The sequence below is a fragment of the Gobius niger genome (assembly GCF_951799975.1).
Source record: "Gobius niger genome assembly, chromosome: 1".
NCBI lineage: Eukaryota > Metazoa > Chordata > Actinopteri > Gobiiformes > Gobiidae > Gobius > Gobius niger.
The window spans coordinates 53,736,374-53,763,309 of NC_136852.1; the positions used below are offsets into that span (position 1 = coordinate 53,736,374).

General features: G+C 40.7%; 1 protein-coding gene across 3 annotated transcripts in view; it reads right to left on the reverse strand.

Moving 5' to 3' along the window:
- dtx1 (deltex 1, E3 ubiquitin ligase) overlaps positions 1-26,936 on the reverse strand; it is a 59,498-nt gene that overhangs the window by 30,427 nt on the left and 2,135 nt on the right. The window lies entirely within an intron of this gene.

Consider the following 26,936-nt stretch of genomic DNA (forward strand, 5'->3'; position numbering starts at 1 on the left):
GATAAAACAAATGACTTATATAATGATCATATATTTTTAATCCTTTGTGTGCGGTAATCCGAGATGGCATGCGGCAGATGCCAAACTTGTCTCCCCATTTCCCGCGGGATGCATTAGGTCCAACACTTTGCTCGGAGCTCGATCAATAGTGGCGCCGTTCCAGCAAAACTTTTACACAGGCTTCATAAATATTACAACATGTGTGGGAGATGTTACATTCTGGGACATCAATTTAGACAAGGTAACGTTCGTGTTTCCTGTGAAACGCCAGCAGGAAGTAAAGAAAACTATTGATTTCTAAAAAGTGTTGTTAATGGTTGGATTTTTGCAACCATTGATGTCACAAGCCAATTTAAATATGTCTGTGGTGCATGCAGGGTTTTACTTACAATATCATAAGCACAGCAATAGCATAGTAATAGGATAACAGCTTGAGAACTAAAACAGTAAGCTAAGTGCAAAGTAATTAATCATGGAAACAAGACACATTTGCTAATCTATTTTGGAGCAGTACTAAGTAACTTGTTTAAATCCTTTTCGTAGTCCCTCTGGGAGTAATACAAGTGTTGATGGGATGATTGGGGGGTCTTTCATCTCCCCTGGTGTCTCTAGCCAGAAAACCATGCTTGCAGCTTTCCCTGCACTGACCCGGAGGCACAACACACACTAATGGAATCACAAAGAAGAAGCTAACAGGCTAACGGGCAGAGCTTATCTGTGGGCTAGCACCACTTTAGCAGTAATTACAGCTAGCAAAAATAATCTCTTTTGTGTAATTGGGTTGTGGCACAATGTAGAATATTACTCTCTCCCTTTGTCTTTTCTGTCAGCGTAGTATTTACTCTCATGGACAATTAATGAGTAAAAAAAAACGCAACATGTTACGACTTGCTACTAGTTCTGCTTTAATTTATGGTATGATTGTAACCCGCACCTGAAGTGTAACCAAACCCCGTATGAAGGCTGTAAATTACTCGGGAATGTGGTTAATGTTTTATGTTTTATTACAGAAGCAGGGCAGTAAAAAGCGTTATCCCTTGTTGTCACTATGGTATCCTTGTTGTCAGGGTGATAGTAACAGTAATAAAAAGCTTCAAATGACCAGCCCATGTTAGATTTGGCAAATGGTACAGAAATTGTTTACAAAATTGAATCTCTTATTGTTCCGTTTAATTAAGTGAGCCTCTTACAAATATTACTAAACTAACAACATTCAGGCCAATTCCACTGACCAATGCAGCTGACTAATAGTCTGCTATCGGCTTGGTTTGTGTGGCTGCATATATTCTTAAAAATCCAATCATTTTCTTTTGCAAATGTTCGTAATAAGTTTTGCTTCTGATCGATTCATTCTGGAACCATTTACTTTTCCACCCTTGGGAAATCAAACTCGAATTGACTGAAACCAAAGCAAGAAATGTAGGAGAGAGGGTGGAGCTGTAAATTTGTGAAAACTACGTGCGAATTTGACCCGAATGACTTTTTCCCTGTGACCATTTGGAGCTCATTCTAACAGGAAACAGAGTTAGCGCTTCCTGTTTGACCCAGCGCATGTTTGGCAGCCATCTTTCCTGCCCACCCTGCCGTCATGTCCTCCACATGTCCTTGACTGACACCGCAGTGGTTTCCCTTTTGGTGAGCTGTTCTCCTCTGATGTATTAGATCTAACAGGCATCACGCGCCTCGGTGGGACACTGACCCCAATGACGTAACGGGGCCTGGCGAGTTCAGGGGAGGCATCCTGCAGACTGTGCAAGTACGCCCAGATGTCGATTTACCGCTGAGTGTTTGAATCTGTTGGAAAAAGGGAAGGACGCTAAAGTTTGTACTCAAGAAGGAAGAAAATGAGTATGTGTGCCAAAGTTTTTAACTTTATTAATTACTGTGAATTAAACATTACTTTATAAATCCACCATGTTAGGGGGTTCTAGCAAACATAGCCCATATAGTAGAATTAGCTAAAACAATATAAAAAGTAGGGAAAAGGGCCATGGAACAACTCTGATAACAGGTGGTTCACTAAATGCGTACACCTGACACACTGACACTGTCCAACCGCTTTAAAGCAGTACTAAGTAACTCATGCCCCTAGAGGCCATAAGCGCCACTGCAGGTGTCGTAGCATTGTATGTTTTTTTTTACTCATTAATTGTCTGTGAAAGTAAATACTACGCTGACAGAAAAGACAAAGGGAGAGAGAGATATTGTACGTCCAATTACACAATGGAGACATTTTTGTGTAAACCCTGTAAACCCTGTTTAAGTGGCGCTAGCCTGCAGTTAGCTTTGCCCGTTAGCCGTCATGATTCAACTAGTGTGTATTAGGGTCTCCGGGTCGGTGCAGGGAAAGCTGCAAGTGTGGTTTTCTGCCTGAATGATTCTGGGAGCTCTGTTGTCGGGGGCTTCGTGCCCCTGGTAGGGTCTCCCATGGCAAACAGGTCCTAGATGACGGGTCAGACAAAGAGCGGTTCAGAAGCCCCTTATGAGAGATCAACAGGCCCAGTTAGAACCATGAGGCTGTCCTTCTGTGGACCCACCACCTGCTGGAGGAGCCATATGGGGCTGGTGCAATGTGATATGGGCAGCTCCAACAGCCCCCACGACCCGGCAACAGAAAAGTGGAAGAAAATGGATGGATGGATGGATAGTTTTAACATCTGCATTTGTCTTTTGATCGCCACACAAAATGCCACGGCTAGCAACATCATGCTAATACTAACGACAGGATGATAATGCTAACGGCAACTAAACAAAGCTGGGACAAAAACTATGATTGAATTACCTAAAGTAATAAAGTAAAATCGGCCATTGCTGGAGTGGCCAAGTATTTATATTTAAACAGGATAATAGACCAGACATTTGGAAAAAATCGGCCGAGCATCTCGGCATCCGCCAATAACAATCCCTAAAAATCGGCATCGTATTGGCCTTAGAATAACCCATATCGGTCGACCTCAACCAAAGACATTCAAATGTTTAAGCAATAGTGAATATTTTGCTCAAGCATAACGCCATTGGAGCCTCTTTTAAAAAGTTATTTGAATTAAATATCTAAAAAGATTATATAGATTATTTAGTGAATGTTATGGAACAATGAATGTTACTTTGTCTTATGTGTGAGCCATATAATGCGTCTAATTTCTTCCGACAACTTAATGTGTTGCAATTTGTTTTAATAAATAATAAAAACACAATGTGAATGAAAAGACTAATGACTCAAGACAAAAGTGCGGTAATTGCAAAGTACCCTGTAGCCGCTGCTTTGTCAGAGCAAGAGAAACATTGCTATGGAGGCTGTCCCAGGGGCTCAGAGGAGGTTCCCAGTACTACAGAGCTCCACTCCCCCGACGCGCTCACTCTACGAGCTGCTGCTGACACAAGCACTCTCACCCTCTCCCCCAAACATCTTCACCTCTATCACTTCTCATTCCCCTCATCAATTTTCTCCACCCCCCTCTACCTTTACTTCTTCCCAGTCATCACTCCTCCCTTTCTTCCCTCACCCACTTTTTCTCATTTTGCATAATCTTCCTTTTCTCTCTCTATTCACCTCTCAACTTCATCTTTGTGTTTCTCTTCCTTTCTTTTCTGTACTCTTCACTTCTCTTTCCTCTCATCTCTCCCTTCTCCAATCACATCACCCCCACTTATATCTATATAGTATTAATCAAAAATTTTTGCTTTTACTAAAATGGTTTGCGAACATATAGACAAAATACACCTTTGAAATACATCTCAGCTCAAACAATAAATTTATTATTTTTCAGTCCAGTACCATTTACAAGTCCTATGAATGTTTTTTGTTATTGGTTACAGCAATGAACGAGGTAGCAAATGTTTAATCTGTTCAATCTGATTAATGTTTAATCTGTTTAATCTGCTCAATCTGATTATTTGGATCAAACTCATCCCGAACACATTTCTAACATCCCAAATCTTACGTTCATGAGCATGCTTCACATCTTTCAGGGTCACTTTTTATGGTCACTGCCAGACATGGTTATTTTTTCCACCAACAACAGCAGTTTAATGTACTGAAGGAGGACTAAACACACTTCATTTCAACTAGCTGTAAAAAGAAAATCAGGTACAGGGCCTTTAACACTCAAAATGTTTCCTTTGTAGTCGTCCAAGCTCCAGGAGGCTGCAGACCGGACGATAGCACCATGAAGATAAGTTAGACCAAAGCTGAGATTGCGATTTCGATTAAATTCCGATTAATCTCCCCTATCTTTCTCTCACTTCAACTCTCACCCCCCTCAGCTTGGTCTTTCTTCCTCTCTCTGTCCTCTCTTTCTCTCCCGTCACCTCTTACTCCGCTCCCTCCCTCTCTCTCTCTCTCCTGGCTTCTCACCAACTCCAGCCCCAGAGCCATTCTTCACATTTTCCACCCTGTCACACGTGGGACCACAGCCTGCACTCACGCTCCGCTTCTTGGCTGGAGAGCAGAAACGTGTGTCATTGCATCTACAGCCTGCATCACCTTGTACTTAATGCTATACTGCTCTACTGCTGAGGGAGGAGAGGGGCCACATCAAGCTCTGTTTAATACATCCATATAATTGACAAGCGTCTCCCATTTCCCCCCGGGGCGACAGCGGCGAGCCTATTAAAACATAGCGCTGCATTTTCCTGTTAACTACACAGGAAGAGGACGGACAGGAGCGGGTTTGGCATCACAGAGCAATAATGCTGCCTGAAAGGTGTTTAAAGTCTGCTAATACACAGAGTCAGCGAGAAAATTGAAAGCTACCCATAGTAACACCGGAGTAGGGGTGAATATGACGGAAAAACATAGATATAGAAGTTCATAATTTTGGTTTTATTCATGTGTGGTTTTGTATTGCCTTTATTGCTTTTAAGGAGAAATCATCTTTCTCTGAGAGTGCACACTTCTCTGTGATTGGTTAAATACACCTGTCACACACACAATGACAAAGGCTAACCAATAGGAGGCACACGTGAGGAAAAGTAGAATATGTTCTGTGTTTAAGAGTGGCGACGCACAAACAAGCAGCAACTTCCCTTTCTCTTGGTGCTACAGCATTTTTGCCTTTTTCTGTGAACTGTTTCTGTGTTCCACATTGTTTTACTGGATTTTTTTTTTTTTACTGCAGAGAGTCCATAATAGCCATAAAGGAAAGAGCTTTTAAAAGTAAACAAACAGCTAGCTAAGGAGCTAAAGACATTTGAGACGTACAGATGTTTTCTTTTGCAACACTGAAGAGGCACCAAGAGCCCCCCACATCTGCAGCACAGTAGATGTGTCACAAGAGGAGCTATGGAACCACAAAAGGGACAAATGAAGACAAGATGATGAAAGACTGTTGTGGTGTCGCGGGAGCTGTGCAGGAGGAAGAGCAAGGAGGAGGTGGAGGAGCTGACCAGTGCAGGACACCACGCTCTGAGGAGCACTGAAGGCAGTTCTCCGGTTTCCCCTACCTCCAAAAACATGCTGGTCAGGTTGGCCCACAATGGTGGCACCGGCTCAGGACTAACCCAACACCTGAATGCAATTTCGTTGTACAAACAAAATGCTTAAACGGAACAATCTCTCCTAAGTGGATGAGGATCAATCAATCAAAATGAGTTGTTGTATCACCATATAGCCGACCACAGAGATCAGTCTTCCAATTGCTATGCTTATTTCGTAGGACTGAAACTAGCCCATGACTGCAACTATGGGCCTGCCTTAAAAAGGGTATAGAGATCAAACTAAACTCACAGTACGAGCACAGGGCAACTGAAATAAGACAACTTTGCTGAAAAGCACATTGCCACAGGACTTCTACAACTAGACACCTGATTTAAAAATAATCGCAATATTGTTGACTATATCCAACGTCCAACAGGTGTTGCTTTAGTGATTGCAAAGACTAGAAAATAAAACATTAGCAAGACCAGTTCATAAGTGCTTGAAGAAATGGTATATTTACTTTCCTAAATTGACTTTTGATGTTAAATTACAGTTTTCCTCCACAATCTATTCTATTTTTATGTAATTGGCAAAAACACAGTTCGTAAGCTGTGTGCAAAGGTAATCAGTGCATCGTTACAGAGCATTCATAATGTCCTCACATAAACAGTGAACATTGAATGAATATGCTAATAAATATGTGGGACGCGAATAAAATAATTGAAGCATGTTTGATGTTTTCCCATAAAGCCCAGGGCAATGCTTGAAATTCTTTTATAGCCCATCCGAATAGGACGCCACAAACAATGACAGCTCCAGACGAAACTTTAAAGAAAAAAATATTCGCTCAAATCTGTTATGAGAAGCTCTGATTGTAAGTTCAAATGCTGCTGAATAACTTAATTGCTAAAAGGTACATCAAAGTGTGAAGGATCTGTAGCAGCTCATTAGACGACATTGTGAAGTATAAGAGCCTAACAATGTTGTCTGCATTTAAGCACAAGTCATTTAACAATCTCATACTTTGATTTCTCAGATGTATATATTTTTTATTCTTTCATGTGTTTTGTGTTATCCATATTAAAAGTCAGTAGTCAGTCTCAATTATCAACAGGTCTAGTGTGGCCCCTCAGTGACGTTTTGGGAAATATAATGTGTGGAAAGCACTCATTGTTGTTTATGCTGAGGCTTTGAAACATCAATCTAATGAACCATATGAGTGCTTAGAATGTGAATCGATGCAAAAAAAGAAAAAAAGAATGGTGACAGTCTGATACAAGGACAAAAACGCAGATAAAATACACACAGTCAAAATGCTTCCCGTAGTTCATGTTCATGTCTCTTTTGTAATGTTACCACTGTGATTGAAAGTAAAGGCGCCATGCTAACCACTCATACAGCTGCCGGGTCACTACAAGGTCAAATACGGACAAATATCAACTTTTTTTCCACAATAAAAGTTGCATAATGCACCTTTAAAAAAAATTAAAAAAAATACATTTGAAATTGGGAAGTTAAAATCTAAAAAAATCAAATCAAATCGGGGCTTGAGTGCATTGCTATCCTATATAAATTGTGATTATTAAAAAATATTTTTTTCCCTTTGCCATATCCTCTTTGATAATCCTTCTTTTGTGACAGCATGACATAGCCCGTAACTGAAAGTGGCAAAATCCAGGTCAATGCGAGATGGCATGAATGACTTGGCAAAGGTCTTTGTTAAGTTCTTCCTTTCAATGTTTTTTTCACATTTAATATATACCTGTCCTTTCAAACAATCCAAATTCCCTAAAAGACTAAAAGACAAAAGTGCAATCCGCTTCTCTGTTCACGAAAATCACACATTTCAGCTTTTCTTTTTTTCTTCCTTTAGTGAGATGACACTTAATTTTCCCAGAATGCAGTTTTTCATAATGAGCTACGGCAGTGAGTAGCAACTTGGATTCCCTTAAGAGTCCTTGTCTCTTTGTCAGCAATGGTGATAAATGCAAGGGAGAAAATGGGCTGTTTGGGAGGAGAGTGAGGAGGAAGGACGCGAGGGAAGCGCTAGGAACGAGGAAGGAGGGTCGCGAGGACACAAGTAAGTGAGCAGAGGAGGCGCTTTCTGCCAACACACGATAAAAAAGATGCCTCAATCTTCAAAAGTTTGCATTGCAGTAAAAACATAGCCTGCTAATACATTTTTCCTGCCAGCCAGAAGACAAAGTGCTGAGGGAAAGTAGTGAAGCTTGCACCCCTCTGTCCTACCTAAGAAAAAAGAAAAAAAAAAAAACTTTCCTCAGCTCTCGATACAATACGGGGAGCCAGCCAGTCATGATGCAGCGTTTGCGTTTACCAGGGAAACAAAGAAAGAAAGAAAGACAAAAATGAAGTTATAGTGTTGTCCACCTGCCAAAAGTCTGTAGTGCTGCAGTGGAGCAACAGACCCTGAAATAACCTTTGGACTATGTGCATGTCAAGGGACGATTCAGTTTGAGTTGAAAGGAGCTGTGTAGCAAGTCATGATGTAAAAAGGAAAAGAAACATCATTAAAAAAAGAGTGTTTTTTTCTGTGAATTGCTGCATGAACACACAACGTTACAAATAAAAAGGAGTTAAGTCGCCCATCTTCTTTAATCCTATGTGAAATGTTGGAGGCAGTGGGTGCAATTTTTTTCAACCTAAACATGAGGCTCGTAATGTGATAAAAGCAATCGGCCCTGGAGGTACGTCTGGTGAAGTGTCATTGTTATAAAGGAACTCCCCTAATGCTCTCGACTGAAAGGTGAGAGTGCATCCATGTGTGCGCTGCTTCTGCACGACTGGCGCCACTTCACTTCAGACTCATCTCTTCACACAGAGTGTTGTCGGTGCATCAGCCTCGTGCCTCCGTCCTACAACTGCCATTAGCTCAGGATGGGAGCCTTTTCACACATTTCACTCATTTGTAGGAACTAGAGACTGATTTCTTCTTACAGTTTTCTTTAGAAATTTCTGACATGAAGTTAATTATGTGGGGTTCATGCTGCTTTTTCTCAGTGAGGTACAGAGGCTCATTATTGTAACATCTTTGACAGCTGCCAACTCCTCACGAATGCTTCAGAGCTTTTTAACTTGGCAGCACAACAATTTTGGCACAGTGCAAACAATGATGCATTATGGTGCTAATTGGTCTACTGTATACGTAATTTTAATTGTCTTACTTGATCCTAAGGCTACATTCATATATTAAATACAGACATTGTTCTTTGTCATCCATTGAAATGCATTATGATACTCTGAAGGCTGAAGGAAAAAGGGGGGTATCTACTGCATGAAGATGACGCAGAAAGATCTTTCAGACCATTTAAATAACAGGACTCAAGCTGTGTTTGTAGTATTTGCAAAATGTGTGTTTAAGAGAGGGAGATCGAACACATTAGATCGGTGCCTTTTTTTTGCACTGTGACGATGTGTTACCGATATCGGCAACAGAAAAATGGTTTCATATCAAAAGCAAGTGTGCAAAGGTTTAAAAATATCACAGAAACAGAAAATTGGGCAAAACCAACCAGACTTGATTCATCTAACCGACAAGTCATTTTTACACAAGTTAAAAACTTGGTTTCCACTTCCATCATACCGTTTGTGTGCATTGAGTCTAATAAGTTGAAATAACATCCCCGTTCAGCGCTCACTGCTCTGATGCAGTGCACCATTTATCTGTGACAACGCTGTATTTTATGTCGGCCATTACAGCAGCCCTGTACAGCGCAGAGAGCCTTTGCAGGGCCACGGATCTGACAAACTCTTCAAAGTGAAGTAGGACAGAAATATCACAAATACACAAATGTTAAATAACTCTGAGATCATTTAAACCATATTTCTCTTCAACTTAATTTAAGTTTAAGATAATGGCTCTGGTTAAAGTAATACACTTTCCTAATCTGCTTGTGGAATAAACCTCACTCAAACACACCTCCGGAGACGCAAACTGCTGCTTAAGTGGAATAGAACAAACTCTTAACCACTACAAGGAAGAAACAAGTGGTACAAGAAGCTGTGACAAAACAGAATCCACAGTGAGGTGAGACGGCTGACTCACTCTCTTATCCTCCTACTGTTTGACCTTACTAAATTATAAAACATTAGGGACAAAGTGTCTTACAGTAAGTTGCTGAGGCAAGATTTTCATTGGTTTTGTCAGACACGCAGGTCTTATCAAAGGAAGCGTCTGCCGGGCGGGACACTGTCACTGTAGCTTACATAACGGTCAGTTTTCATCACCGTTTAATATGATGTAGGTGCGGGAAAGAGAGAACGACACTGTTGCATAAGACAGTGATGAAAGTTATACAGGTGGCTCTCACTTTCAATTAGTGCAAGGAAGTTCAAGTACTTTATGTTCCAGTAGCTCCATTACTGTACAGATACTGCACAGTTTCACACACAGAGGGATTTATTTCAACATCTTATTTTAATGAAAAAACTACAATGACCTCATTACTAAACCTAAAAGTGAAATATTACTTTAAATTATATGTACTGAATCAATTTCTCCTATCCCCCCAATATTATTATGTATTTCCAATTGCCTGCACATCATCTATTTATTTACTCCGGCTTAGAATTGGACCTCTGTGGTTGGGTTAACGGTTATTTGGATTCATCCATAAGGTTGGAAAGGAACTTGGTATTTGGTTTTCTTCTTCTCCATTTCTAAACAATGCTTGGTCTTTTTCATCATGATATTAAGAAATCAAACTCTTTTCATATCATTGAGAGTGAGCGAGCATTAGTAGTCATAGAAACACCTTCTTCTTGTAGGAGGTAAATGTCACGGTCTGCAACAAAATCAGGGTCAGGTAGCGATGGATCAGAAATGCAACAAAGACTGAACTCTATCCAGAGTGAAAATGTCAGGACCAGACCGACTTATTCACAAAAGCACTTGGTCTGAGGTCATCAGTTCCACTGCGGATCGAGGAAATGGAAAGTGCTGAATTATAGACGGCTTCATCATGGGAAAGTGTCTTTTAGGAAGAGTGTTATCTGTGGCTTTCCAGAACAACAGTCCCCTACATGTGTTTTACCATGACCCACGCATTGGACAAGAAAGACTAGAAAATCATTTTGTTTTAATGTTCTTTTATGTTGGCACAGGTTTTTGTCCAATAAATAGAATAAAATATAAGCATTAATTTAATTGTGTGTTTTTATTACCAAAATATTTTTAAAAACATGCGACATAATTGTTAGCAGGTTTGTTTCTTTCTAGATTGGACTGGTAAAGGGTGCGGGACATCACCAGCTTGTCTCCTCAGAGATGTTGCTGTTTAGCTTACAATCCCAACATGGTCTTCCAAATGTTTTGATACTTTAATACTTTGATAATCCATTACAAAATCCACTAGGATAAAAGGTTGTTTGATATAAATGGAATGCCCAACATACAACCTGGAATGTTCCTTTATACCATTCTTTGCAGTAAGTTGAACTTGAGATATACTGTAAAAGAACAAAATAAAAATGGTGGAATTGTAGAAATTTTCACAAAGCATATATAGCAGCAACATGATTTTATCTGGTACTTTAAAGCAGTACTAAGTAAATTATTTACCTTAATAAATCCTTTCCGTAGTCCCTGTGGGGGTAATACAAGTGTTTATGGGATGATTGGAGGGTCTTTCATCTCCCCCTGGTGTCTCTGGCCAGAAAACCATGTTTGCAACTTGACTGCCCCCGGTGCGGAGAAAGCAATACACACTAATGTAATCACGAAGAAGAAGCTAACATGCTAACGACCAAAGCTAACTGCGGGCTAACGTCACTTTAAACAGTATTTACAGCCAAGTTTGAGTGAAAAAAAATAATTCTATTGTATAATTGGATGTACAGTAACCCTCTCTCCCTTCGCCTTTCCTGTCAGCGTAGTATTTACTCTCCAAGACAATTAATACATTAAAAAATCGTAACTTGCTACTACACCTGCAGTTGCGCTTATGGCCTCTAGGGGGAAGAGTTACTTAGTACTGCTTTAAGATCTCACTTTATTTTCAATCTAATGTTTTACAGCTGATGTCATGCCAATAATGTATAACTATTGGCATAAAAACAACATACACTGCCTGACCAAAAAAAAAAAAGCCACATAAAAAGTTCACACACTTTAATATTTAATTGGATCACCTTTAGCTTTGATTATAGCACACTTTCGCTGTGGCATGCTGTCATTTTTCACTTGTATTGATGATGGCAGAGTGTGACCACTGTGCAAAGCCTTCTCAGCACATCCCAATGAATCTCAAAAGGTGGACTCTGTGGTGGCAAAACCAAGTGTGAAAATTGTGTCTAATGCTCCCTGAACCACTCTTTCTCTATGTCTGAACAATGAATCCTGACATTGTCATCTTGGAATATACTCCTGCCATCAGAGTAGAAGAAATCCACTGAGGGAATGACCTGTGGCCAGCTGATCTATTTCTTTGGGCACATTAGTGTTGTTGAACCTCAATCTGACCACCTGCAGCAACCCCAGATCATAACAGTTAGATAAAATCCAGATGGCAACGTTGTTTTGGTCAGCCAGTGTTATGTCACTGAACCCAACCCAACCTGCCTATCTGTTGTGCCCTTTACATAATGGTTTAGTACATCTATTATTAGCACCAGTAGCTCAGTAATAAAAATCCATCTCAAGGCGTTTGTGATATAAATCTCTATCCACATTCCATGCCACCATCAATAATGAATATTCCGGGGGGGAAAGCGCTATAGTGTGTTGGCCATTTTGAGAAGGTGCAACAGTGCGTCACACTGGTCGGACTCAGGACACATCCCGCTGCAGGATGCTCCACGCGCCTGGCACTCATCGGACTTGGCCTCGCCCCAGGAACCGTGATTTAGAAGCACTTTACAGGTGACACAGAGACACGGCAGAGAAACACATTAATATTCCAGTGAGTGGCCCAGCTAGGAACAATCGGAGTAAGTGATGGGCTGAGAAAGCATGCGCAGGATAGTGGACATCTTGTGAACATATTACGCAATCGAGCAGAATTTCACATGTAAAAAGGAGGGCAGACATGTAATCCTTTGTGAGGATTTATAGAAATTAGGAAAGAAATCCATCAAACAGTGAGTAGGCGGAGTGCAGGTGGAGAATTTCAAAACAGCTTTTCACATAATACAAGTCACTCAAAGCTCTTCACAAAAGTATCTCTTCAAACTCTGTGCTGGCAAGTTGCGCACTGTATATAGCCACAGTTGCCCTAGGGGTAGACTGACAGAAACCAACCACTGACTCGCATGCCACAAAGTATGCCCTCATGGTCTCCCATCCAGTTACTAATCAGCTTACAAGGTGGTAAGGCCAAAAAGAAGCATATGAAAGAGAAAATGTGACAATAGCAGCTTCTGAATGTACCTAAATTTCAATTAGCAAAGTTATTTTGTTTGTAATTTTGGTTTGTGTTAGCAGTGAGTTAGCAGCAGTCTTTTTAATTTAGCTGCCATTGAGGTACTAAGAGAGTTCAGCTTTTTCATTTAATCATCATTACTCAGACAAGACCTTCATAATTCCAGGCTTACATTCTTTAACACCACTGTTAACGATGGTAGTTAATTCAGCTCCCATCTCTTGTTGTTGCTCAGACAGGCTCCAGCTTCTAAAGAAATAGAGAAATAGAGGAAAAACAGATTCACTTGAGGAATGTTCAAAGGCCAGGCAAGCACTGTCCAAGTTACACATGGATAAATGTAGCATGTGGACGTGAAAGCCTCTGAATATGGAAAACATGTGTGAGGCGAGATACAGCCGAGCACTCAAACGCTTTCCTTTGTCCTATAGATAGCTTAGGCTCGGTAAGATGACTGTCTGCCTTTGAGGGACCCACTCTGCTTTGAGCTTTAGAGATTTGTCATGCTGCGGGCTGAGCTGAAGTTGGCAAAGGGAGTGTTTTTCTAGGGAGACAATGCACAGAACAATAGAAAAAGCCATCAACTTGGCTCAGTGTTCACCGGCCACATACTCTCGCACTGGGAGCACGGGCAGGTTTGTGTTAGGGCAGCGAAGTTGAATTTCCGGGTCAACAAATCATTTCTACCAAGTCATTTCTAGTTCAGTTTAGTTCAGTCGTCTTATGTCAATCCTGCCACATGTTAAGCAAATTAAACCCTCACACTTTTGGTGCAAAAAAAACCCAAAATTAACACTATAGGGCAATATAACTAAACAAGATAAAAAGCAATATGAAGCCAAAAAGTATACTAACAATTTAAGGCAGTGGTCTGGGGCCCCAGGGGTCGTCAGAGTCACTGCAGTGGGGCCTCAAACCCTTGTCTACATAGCCCTAACAGTCAGTGTTATTTGTTATTTTATATCTAAGTTTAAGCAAATATGACAAATTGTTATGAATATAATTCTTATGTTTTGGGGGGCCCCATGGGATTTTTGTATTGATAGGGGGGCCACGAAGCTCCGGACTTTGGAAATGGCTGATTTGACGTAATGTAATAGAGTTTTTAAAAAAGCTATCTTTGAGAGGAACAAAGTGATCGCTTCAGTGGGTAGAATAGTCTGTAAAGGAGGTCAGATGCTCTTGAGGATCAAAACGTAAGTATAAGCAAAAAAGTCCTTTATTTCAAGTGGACATGACATGGCATGTCCACTTGAAATAAAGGACTTTTAACCAGGTATAGCAGTGCCTCGGATTTTTCTCCTTTTTGGTTAAAGGATCTTATTCCCATAAAATATGCAGAATGTCCTATAATATCAGCATAGCCATATCCAAAGTGGTGTGTATAATTGTTGGCCTTAAATTTTGTTCCTTCAGACCACTGGGTTACTGTTGAAGCTATAGCCTTTTGGCATTTCACCTGAAGCAGAATTGGTTTAGACATCCCTGGTTTATAAGGATATACTGTACATCTATAGAAGCAGAAGGTGTTAAAATGACCATAAAGTGCAGTATAATGCCTCCAGGAGCGGCTGAGTGCTAACAGACTCCCGCTCTCCGGAGTGGCTGACCTTCCAGACCCACAGCGGAGCGCCGGGTAGATTTAGAGCTCCTTCCCTGATCGTGTAGTAAGATATCCACTTAAGAAGATGAAAGCGGCTGGCTGGATCAGATGGAGGCTTGTGTCCCCTTTCAAATGCCAGGGGATTGCCAATGGCTTTCCAGGACTGATACAAAAGAACGGTGAACAAGGTCAAGGCAGCAGACTGTAGCCTATATGTGTGATACAAATGACAGAGATATCCAAGAAATGAAAGCGGTGGCAAATGCTAGATTATGACTTGATTCTATTTTTAGGATCAGAAATTATTTGATGAAAAGGAGTATGCACAGTAAAAATGAGCATCTGGCACACAAAGCTTAAACATCTGCCAAGAAAACACAGCTCCTTATCGCAATAGCAACAGATCGTATCAAAAGCTACACACAATCTCAATAAAGATGACATCACACAATTTCACAATTTCTCAAAGCTTTTTAAGAAACAAAAATGACAGGAAGTTATGACACTTATGTGCAACTATGTGAGTTAAGTGGAGTTCACCCAAGAAGCGCATTTCATACTCTTTACAAAGATGTGTAGTCTGGGATCAGGGGCGATTTCCCGATGGGCGTGATTGACAAGCATATCAACCAATCAGAGAATATGACACAGGCAGCTTGTTTATTTTAAAAACAAGGGAGTTAGTGGTTTTACGATGCATCAGCCTGAAGAGCGGAGCTAAATGTGAACGATCTCTGTCGCTTTTGCCACAAAAACTGAAGGATACAAGGAGTCTTTAGCAACTCGGTTCAGATTTTAAATGTATGAGAAATGGAAATAAACAAGAATGCGCAACAGATGTTTCTAGCATTTGGGACGGAAGCGTCCACATCTTGTTAAAGAAGAACTAAGTAACTTTTCGTAGTCCCTCTGGGGAAAGTGTTAATGGGTCTTTCATCTCCCCCCAATGTCACTGTCCAGAAAACCACCCTTGCAACTTCCCTATCTCCTGGTCGGAGGCGCAATACATACTAATGGAAACATGAAGAAGAAACTAACTGTTGGCTAGCGCCACTTTAGCAGTATTTCCAGTCAAGTTTGAGTGCAAAAAAGATCTCCATTGTGTAATTGAGTTGTGGTACAACGTACAATATCGCTCTCTCCCTTTGTCTTTTCTGTCAGTGTAGTATTTACTCACACGGACAATTAATGAGTAAAAAAGCGTAACATGCTACGACACCTGCAGTGGCGCTTAAGGCCTCTAGGGGCATGAGCTACATAGTACTGCTTTAAAGGGACTACACAGCTATGTCTTATTGTGTAGAATGAGCTATTCACCACAGCTGCCGCTAAAATCCTGCATTGTCACTCAAAAAGGTGTTAAATCGGGTCTGAAGTACCGTCATGCAGGAGCTTAATATAGAAACTGCAGTTACGCGAAAGACCTGAGGTGGCAGTAGCGAGTATAAAAATGACAACTTCAATCTAGTCCAGACCTGGGCAAAGTACGGCCCGCGGGCCACATCCGGCCCGCGAGATGATTCAGTCCGGCCCATAACTTGTAGGGCATAAATTCATAAGCATGTCAAAAAAAAAAGTAAGTCTCTAGCTCATTCCTGTGCGGAGTTGTGATTTTTTATTTTTATTACCAGAGTGCTCACTCCAGCCACTAGGGGGCAGATTAAATAAGAATAAAAGTAAAGAATTCCACAGGTGTCCAGCAAAGGGCACTGGCATAATAAGATATAAAGATATAAACAACACATTGTGTGACTTGCAAGTGGGAAATGGACAGTCTGCCCCTGGGCAGCTGTGGCTACAATAGTAGCTTACTACCACGGAGTGCGGAGTGAATGAATATTGACTACAATGTAGCAGAGACTTGTGACACAGGCTTGTAAAGTGTAAGCCGTTTTTATGAGGCTACAGTCCTGCCAGGCTCATCATTATAGATTATATAGATATAATCTATAGATATTGAAATAATTTATAGATATTGAAAAAAAGTCCTCAATGTATTTTCCCAATCAAAACATTTTTTTTTATTTTGGAGCTTTTGTTCATGGACCCCAGCGATACACTCCCGATATATTATACTTATATCCCGATATAAGTTTGAGTTATTGTTGGTGCGGCCCTCCGACTCAATTCAGGCTCCTCATGTGGCCCCTTATGAAAATGAATTGCCCACCCCTGATCTAGTCCCTTTAAGTACATTTAAGATTTTTTTTATTTATTTTTTTACAGGTGGTTAATTCAGTCTTGCTGTCATGACAGCGTGTTTTGTGATTGGATTAATAAAACCTTTCCAGATTTGACTGGCTGTTCGCAAAGTTTCAGACGGTCCTGCATTTGAACGGATACAAAAAGCAGGAGGCTGGCAAGGCAAGACATTTAGTGGCCAAGATGATATTTCAACACAATAAAAACAAAATGACTTGGGTTTTCCCTTGATTCTTTAGTGTATTTCCCAAACATTTACAGTTCACCATGTTCTGAACAAAATGAAAATGCATAAAAAATATGACTCATCAAGCTTATGTAGAAATGTCTTGGAAAGAGCAGGAAGCCTACTTGTAGTTTATAGTGGGAGAGCCATGAATACACCCGAATCTGAGTCAAAATGGTGTTCGAGAACCACCTCAAAATGAATCATAATGTCCATTAAGCGAGAGAGATATAAAAGTGCTCCTATCAAATATGATTTTCACACCTGCCTCACATATGAACCACCTAAGAATGAATGATGGCATAGAAATATGAACTCACATTTGGACGCATTTGTCCAATTTCCACAAAACAGAAATAGTTGATGATGCAAAATGGACAGATTAAACCAGCAGAGGTGGCTTACATGGTACATTTCATCTTAACAAGACTGAAGCGTGTGAGAGTGAAAGAGCAGCCTATGTGCACACAGCTGAGGGTCTTTCAATGTTATTATCCCCCCGTCGCCCAACTGTCACTTTCCATCAGAGAAACGCTCCAGCTCTCCCCTCTGTTCTGCCTCTGTTTCCCTCTCTCTCCCTCTAACCCTCCCTCGCCTCACCTCTGCCACTCAGCTCCTCCATACTCGCCTCTGTGCTAAACTAGGCCCTTTCATGACGCCATTCATGTGGAAGGTAGCCAGCTGCTTAGGGTCGGTGAAGACACCTGAGCACACTGATATCACCGCACCATGTGGGCTTTATGGTAGACATTCGCTTGCTAATTATACTCAATGCAAATGCAGCCGTTTGTGTGGCAAAACTGTGGTCCAGGCTTGTAGTTAGTAGTGGTGGGCCATATTGTTATCGCGATATCATTGTTCGTTGTGGACACGATTTAATTTATGTTACCTACCTACCTACCTACCTACCTACCTACCTACCTACCTATCTATCTATCTACCTAGTCGTGTCCTTACAGGATCCTGCCAGCTCCAATCCCAGCAACTTCTCACTATCTCTCTCATCCATGCAATGCTACATGCTCAAAACCACAACAGCTTTAATAAAATGCTGAATTTAAACGTAGATTTTATATAGACTTATTTGAGACCAATTTTCAAAATACACAGCAATTTTACACGATGAAACAAGATGTACTAATGTGATTTTTCTTGCATGCAACAGGGTCAGCCAAAGGACATTTCAAAGAAGGGAACTTATTTTCTGCTCACTAGTTTGAGACTCACATCTTCTCGCAGCTAAATGCGACGCAACAGGGATTTCACAGTCGGTGCTGATGCACACAGCACCTGACCTTTTAGCACACACGAGCGGGAATCCTTTTTACGGCTTCCTCCTACAGACCACCAAAACAGTTCCCACGCACACTTAGTGCATATGAAGCTACTCGTCAACTACGAAGGATGCACATGGCGTTTCAGGAAAAAAAAAAAAGGGCAACATATGCTCCACTAGATTAGACAGACCACAAGTGCAGTTTAGTGGCTGCACATAAACAGCCATGGGATCATGCCTTGAGAGGTGCTGTCTGCTTGTTGTGCACCACAATTAGGGTTTGGAGCATGAGGTCTGCAGAAAAGGTGGTTTCTCACACTTCTCACGCAACCAAAACAAACAATGGCCCAGTTGCATCCACGGCAGCCAGCAGCCTCTGATAGGGTTATCTCTGCAGTCACACATGGGGCCACTTTCACAACATTGTGCTTAATGGTTCGCTATCAAAAGCCACACAAGACATGCAGTAAATCCCCTTTCCTAGTTTGTTTAAGACTTTTCTCACCGAGTACAAACTCAGAAATATAAGGCTTAAGAAAAAACATACACAAATGTTGAAGTTGAGGCAGGAAAATATTGCAACAACTGACTCTACGAGATACTTTCAACTCTAAAGCATACAAATGACAGTAAACTCAACAGCAAAATCACATTATAAAATGCTGCAATAAACATGAAATATAATGTAACCCACTATGCTTCGGTTAAAAATCTAAGTTTTAAAAAGAAAATATGAAGAAAAAAGGTTAATAAATGTACAGACAATAAACACTGAGCCAAAACAGGCATCGTTTAGCTTTTGAACGGTAAGTCGATATAGTAATCATCGTGACAGCCATGATAGAGTACACACTACACAGGTCCAAGCCAGGTGTAAACCAGCAGTGAAGTTCACTACCCAGATTTTTTAACCAGCTCAATCTCTGCCTTATCTTATCTGCCTAATCTTAATGAACCCCTAGGCCAGTGTTCGGCTGTTTTTTTCGTTGTCAAAATACCAAGGGCCGAACCTCCCAATTGCAGCCCAAAGTAAAGCACCACAAATACCAGTGCTGTACATCTTATATGACCAAATATAGTATTATACCTGAAAACTTTAAAGGAATTAACAGTATAGTAGTAATAATTCTCAAATTCATCTTAAGGGCCAGAGGTTTTATGCTGGAGGGTCGGCCCTAACCCTGCCCTAGGCTGTACTTCTAACAATTGAACCAATGCAAATGATGATTATGTCAATGTTTCACTGTTTACATTTATATAATACATTGTTTTACATAAGAGATCCCTGATCAAAGACATTACATTACATTCATGGCAAATGTGGATCGCTTTCAAACAAGATAGACATCCAGGACTGATATCAGCAAACTTGCAACCTATATTTCTCTAGCTCTTGTCAATATGCTGGTCAGGATTTAGTTCATATAGCTTCAAGCCAAATCTAAACCAGGACTAAGACAACTTAAACAGGAATAACAGTGGCCCTAAAATGTTCTCCGACAAGTAATACTGCCACAAACCACGGCTCCCATAAACCTGGTTGTCATTTAGACCAGATGAAAAATGCCTATCAAATTCAAGATCACTTTTTAAATTTGGATGTCTCTGTATTATACTTTTTTTGTTTTTTTTTGTTTTGCTTAGGAAGGAGTTTCGCTGTGCAGTACCTATGGCAACCCGTTAACTATCTTGACATGAAATGATGCATAGCGAGAATAAGCTATGGCAACAGTCTCCGAGGCCCGGAAAACTGCCCGCGTGGAGACAATTTAATCTGCTATTACAAACTATTTTTAGTCCACCCTACACTCCCACACAAACACTTTGCCAATCAGACAAGAAATAGTGGGAAAAACGGCACCGTACGAGGAACACAAACAGATGAACTATAAAAACATTCAGAAACTGTGGTCATTTTGTCGCACTCCTTTATTATGACCGTAAGCCTCGAAGGTACAGGCTGTTAGCAGAGATGTGGTTGAATCTCGAGTGTTTCAGTACAATCCACTGACGGCTAGTCATCAGCTCATGTGGGAGTTTAAGGGCAAAGACGCACAAAAGATCTGAATCAAGTGCAAATCTGTGTCCAGTCCAAATCAATTGAAGAACCCAAGTTGAAGGTAACAAGAAAAAACACATAGAAATGAAAAATGTGCAGATTTAACCACTGACATGTTCATTAACATAACATTTTTAATCACACTCATTTGACAGACCACCTAGACAGGGTTTCTATGGGCAGCAGAGAGTCATATTTAATGTTTTTTAATGCCATTTCAATGCCTTAATACTATACTAGCAGTACTATGTAACTTGTTTACCTTAATAAATCCTTTTCGTAGTCCCTCTGGGGGTAATACAAGTGTTAATGGGATGGTCTTTCATCTCCCCCTGGTGTCTCTGGCCAGAAAACCACACTGGCAACATCCCTGCCTCCGGGTCGGAGGCGCAATACACACTAATAGAATCACAAAAAAGAAGCTAAGAGGCTAACAGGCAAAGCTAACCGCTTGCTAGCGCCACTTCAGCAGTGTTTACAGCCAAGTTTGACTGAAAGGAAAATTATCTCCATTGTGTAGTTGGATGTACAATATCCCTCTCCCCTTTGTCTTTTCTGTCAGCGTAATATTTACTCTCACAGACAATTAACAAGTTAAAAAACGCAACATGCAGTGGCGCTTATGGCCTCTAGGGGCACGAGTTACTTAGTTCCGCTTTAATGCCACAAATGATACAAATCTTGGCTTATTAACTTCATAAGATTTGCAACATTTTGATATTCAAAACTAAATTGGACACAACGGTAAAAAATTGTGAAAATTTCCGTGTGAACTGCAGTCAAATTAGTTTTAGACCATAGTTTTTGTGTTCTTGATAAATGTATGCTGTAAAAATTAGGTCTGAGACGATCCACGTTTGTCACAATCCGATACCTATCACGATAACCATCGGGCTGAACCGATATGTATTGCGATACAGTAAGTAATTATGATAAGTACTATGTTTACCTTAAAATGTGTCCAAAGTTTATAAAGTGTTAAGATTGGAAAGTACATCAACTCAAAGTGTGCTGTGCAGCTGTTACTGGAAAACAAAGGAGTGTGTGATAAAAATGCCTCCAAACACAAGCATTGAAAGCATCGCGATACTTGATAAAGTATTGTGGTATTGCAGTGATCGGATCCGATATTTTGTCCCAGCTTAGTATTAGTACAAATTGTTCAGATTGTTCAAGACATTTTGATTTAATGCCAGTTTGAATTACTTTCTGTCAAATGTTCAAATTCCCTCCTTCAACCTAAACATGCACAATAGGATAATCCTTCTGTTAGACGCTGCTGAAGTAGCTTAGCTCAAGATCTGGAGATGGGTCGCTGCAGGTGCCCACTGCTCCCAACAGGACGGACCTTACTCTAGTTGCATAACACTGGCATACACACTTGACTTTCTGCTTCGTGCCGCCTTTTGTTTCTAAAAACTATGAATCGATGTGCAGCGAGTGCTTAAACCCTGCGAGCAGCAGAAATAACAGCAGAGTAAAAGCCATCAGACTGGCCTCGATAGTTGGTATAGGATCAAAGTGGCGGATAAGACTGTGTGTTTGCGCTGGCAGTGGGTGTAGTGAAAGGGGATCAGTCCACAGCAGTGTTCAGAGGTCCCAACACCTCTCTGGGGAGGGAGCAAATCGATCTAGTTGGACAAGGGCCAGTCCGACTCCGCGGCCTGCCTTTAGCCATATTTCCAACCAAATTACAGTGCCCCACGTGAACAACACCGGCATAAAATCTGCGGCGATGGAGGTAACTCAGTGTTGTAGTTTTGGTGACTTTCTGATCCAAAGACCGAACCGACTTTTGCAATCCTCCACCAGTGATTTGTGGACTTTTTATAGGCCAGTGGTGCAACCCTTTTGTAACAACATTGGAGACGAAAATATAACCTTTCTGAGCTGATTCCATTGCAAACTATAACTATAAATTATGCTCCAGAGGTTGGAATGAGCGCAACATTTTCCGTTCCACCGCCCAGGTTTACATAAAACAAACATATGCTTTGTTCACGTGGAATTTAAGTGCCATTTTGCCAGTTCTAAACAGTGCTGGGTTTGGTTTATTCAGGCTTCTCCTCAATTATCAAGAGTGAGTAAATTACTCTAGGGCACAGTATTTAAACTCCTAAACCTTTTCCACAATGGACGTCTCGCTGACCAGAGCAGTATCAAGTTAAAGTTTATGAAAGCTAACTGAACGCACATGTGTTTGGGCGTAAAGGGCTTTGGTTGGGTCGTCTGCGGTGTGTTTGCTGTCGTCATTGTGCAGTGATTAGAGGGAGCTGTAAAGATGCTGTCATGGTAGTTTTGCATGACTGTGTCCCACAGGAGCCCCTCCTAAAGCCACAAAGAAAAAAAAGGGCTCCCCTATAGTGGCGGGAGGACCACACCAGATCCCACCGACAGAATTGTACACACACATGGCACCATAGCGGACACAGCACTTGAGTTTGTTTTAAGTTTATCTCCAAACAAGTTTCTCCACTTGGTAAGAGTGTACAAAAACATGTCATGGATTAAAAACAAAGCCAGGAAATGGAGAAGAAAGTTTACTTGGCTGCACTATTTAAATATAAAGTTTACCATAAGCCTGAAACATACACAATCCAGGAAGTTACTCCAGCAAGTACACCTGACCATGAACCTAATAGCTAACAGCTCCTGACAAGTTGCCCCAAAGGCAGAAGACAAACTTCACGATGGAGCAAAAGTACAACTTAACGGCCACATTTCTAACTTCCCAACTCTTACATGAATATCTTTATGAGCTAATTTCAGTTCTTTCGGGGAGAAAATAGGAGCCTTACTGTCACATTAAGACAAACCACACAAACTTGATGCTTGTTAATGTAGAATAACACTGCTTTACACAAAATGTCTGGTTTTAAACAGTAAAACAAATGTCATCCCGCAACCAGACAAGAATTGGGTACAACAAGGCATTGGGTCAATCTGGATATAAAATGACCAAACCCGGCCTTCATATCTATCTATCTATGATTTTAAAATGCATTCTTGTAGCAATGTCTTCTAGGGATTCGAAATTTTAATTAAATCGCAATCCCTACTATGGTCAATCTAAACAATCATCATGACACTTTATAATCGACAGGTTTAACCCCCTGATGATGAAGCTACGTTCATCAGGGGGTTAAGCTAAGCATTCCTATATGCACCACAGTCACATTGCCCCACATGTTGCTAGTCAAAATGATAGATTTGGGTAAGACAAAGGTCCTATAAAGCGCATATTGGACATATCCATGTAAAAATTGATGTACAATGTTATTTTTACAGATATTGTTGACCTGTTTGACATATATTCATTCAGTCAATCTTTATTAAGGACACAAGTGAGAACACATGATCCATATTTATGTTTAAAAGAAAAATATTAAAATACTGCAGATAATTGCAGAAACAAAACAAGGTACCAGCAATTCTCTAGCTGCAATATGTATAATATATGTTCAAGTGGTAGTATTTTTATAGGCTCAGAGTGTGTTTTGGTTCCACCTATCTATTGCAGGGTTAAATGTATCTTTGAGCTGTACTGTGGACCGTTATTTTCATCAAAAAAATGTTGGCGAGAATAAAGACAATTATTCTTTTTATTCAGTGCTGTAGTTGATAACTTGCCAATAGTGGATCTGATTGTTGTGGCTACAACTAGAGACTCACATGCAAGAGTATTATGTAAATTCCATAAGGGACATTAAACAGCAATGACCTGCTCCAGCAAAGGGTTAAAGACATTTCTTTGGCAGAAACAGTACCGAGTTTTAAAGTTTGGATGAGACAATGGGAGACTTTTGAGTGTTAAAGGAACAGGCCACCATTTTCCACACTGAGATATGTTCTTACCTGAGCTTAGATGAGTTGATGCGTACCTGTCTGGTCTTTGTGCGTGCGCTCAGTCACGCAGAAAAACCAAAGATATTGTTAGCATGTAGCCTCTCCCAGCATATTCCTATGGGGCCAAACGGGGGGGAAGTTAGAAGCGACCAAGCTCTTCCACGTTTTCCTTAAGGGGTACTATAGTGTAAGGCGTAATAGCACCTTAGGACTTCGACGTCTGCTCAATGAAGTCAATATATCACTGCATGGACGCCTCACAATATAGTGCCCCTTTTTATCTGCTTAGAAAATCGACATGTTTAATTTTGTGTAACTATACCTGGATCGTGTAACTACTCATGTAACTGTATTTAAATGGAGGAAACGTGGAAGAGCTTGGTCGCTTCTAACTTCACCCCCGTTTGGCCCCATAGAGGAAACAAGGAGAGGCTAAATGCTAACAACATCTTTGGTCTTTTTGCGTGACCGCACGCACAAAGACCAGACAGGTACGCATCAACTCATCTAAGCTCAGGTAAGAACATATCTCAGTATGGAAAAACGGTGGCCTGTTACTTTAAATGATACTGGAGGAAAGCTTTTGTTATTGTTTGAGCTGAGGTTTGTATAAAAGATATGGCTAAGTTCATGAATCAGCTACATGGTTTTATTTTATGATGAAAAATTTAAGTTAAAGTTATTTTTTTACCCCTTTTTTACTTACCCCTTAGGAGACTGGGCCAATATCTTGCATTGCATTTCAAACAAAGATTCAGACAGTTTTAAGTGCAGAAAAGTGTGGGGCAGGCTAATCCCAGGTGAATAGGGGCTGCACAAAACCTGCACAAAGAGGAGAGATAAACGTCGGACCAGACCCTGCTTGGGCCATGACGCACAGCTCAGTGGCTCGTCTCTCAGACAGGCAGATTCAGACACATGTGGTGTGTTCGGTCTGACGGGACCAGAACAGCAGAAACTCAGCCAACCACGTCTGTATTGTTTTGCCGCTTCAGTGTACCACATATCAAACCAACGCAGAGCAGCTTTGTCTCCACCGATAACGCAGCAGGATGGCACAATATTAGGTATATTCTGTAGGCTTATCTTTTTATCTGTGTTTTTGAGACAGAACGCTCTGTAACAACAAAGCTGTACGGCTGCATCAAAAACGAGAACTACACAGCGACCAAATCATGATTGTTAACAATTAAGATTAGAATAGAAAGAACAGTTTAGGGTGAAAGGAGTTGAAAAGCATGGAAAGATGCTAAATGAGAAGTGACTTGAAACCATGAGGCTGAGGTTGGAACAGTGATCCTGGTATATATGCAGCAGCTTTAAACACTATGTAATTGGCTGCGCTATATCATAACTTTAATTTAACAAAAGCTTGAGACGACATTGGATGATATTCCAGCTACTGTTTCAAGAGCAAGATGGGGTGAATGCACAGGGGTCCAGGTAAACTAAAAAAATAATCAGGTGCTCTTCGAGGACCTGACAGAGGAACACTTGGCGTCTGAGGCCTCGGACGTTGCATTTTTTTCCTCTCCGGCCTTGTTGTTTCAAGAGTCACAAGACACTATTGTTGGATAAGATTAGATAAAAATATATAATATAATATGTGATTGCATTATTTGATTTAAATAAAACCATAGAATTAGTCCTCACAGAAATGTAAACCCTTGTATCATAATTGGTATTTTATATTATATTGTTGCTATAGTATCTACATAGTCATAAACATTAAATTATGACCACAGTAATAACAATAAACCTGTCAATAATTAATAATAATAAGGACGACATATCACAAATCAGAGTGTGGCGTATGGTCTCTTCAAGTTATATGTAACACCCCTGACTATAGGAGGGCTGTCCCTGAGGGTTATGGCTAAATTTCACTTTCACTATCAAAGCTTGTTCGTCTAGTTTCGTTTTTTTGTGTTTTTTTTAAAGCTTTTGCACATTCAAAGCATTTCTCGATCTCTATTTCAGACAGCGAGAGATGGAGAGCTTGGACCAACAGATGTTTAAACCACCCACACATGTCTGCTTCAAAGAGGAGGGCAGCAGGTGAGTTCAACACAGATGTGATAAAATACACACCGGCACAGCCAGGATCTGCAGTGGTAAATGTAGCATTATTTATAAATGTGATCATTAAATCATTGAAGCACGTTAACAATAGGTGGGCCAATGTATCTTACACGCATTTCTGAACATGATGCATAAACGTGAGGATAAAAGCTACAGGCTTAGCAGGTTTCATCGTGAGACACTGGCAAGATGTTTGTTTATTGTTTACATTGCCTTACAATGTACTGTCATTACATTACTCTGCAGTTGCGAACAAAAAAATAGCCATTTTGATTAGATTTCACTTAACCTTGAAGCTTTACAGTAACTCTCAAACTGAGATAATTTCATTTAAGCTTCAGAAATGCAATTTAGCCATTTTTATGTTTTGTTTCTTTATGTTTATATTGATGAGACGTGAATTAGTCCAATTACGGCCTGTTTTAAACCCTTTTCAGACTTGTGGTACCTGGAAGGTCAAATGTCTGGTGAGGTGGTGCTTGTGTGAAGAGTCTGAGAACCACTGCCTAAAGTATAGGTTCAGGCGACAAGCACTAGCTTAGTGCTAACAAAGAGAGAGGAACGTTCTTTCATACCAAATATTACTTGTTTGATAATAATAATGCATTGGTTTTATATAGCCCTTTTCTGGACACTTAAAGACGCTTTACATTGCATTATTCATTCACTCCATGTTTGGTGGTGGTAAGTTGCTATTGTAGTCACAGCTGCCCTGGTTTAAACCGACAGAAGGGAGGCAACCAGTCTGTGCCATCAGCCCCCCCGACCACGACCAACCACTCGCTCACTCACTACATCCTCCCAGGCTTCCTGGTGTTCCCCAACGGTCTCCCATCAAAGTACTGACCAG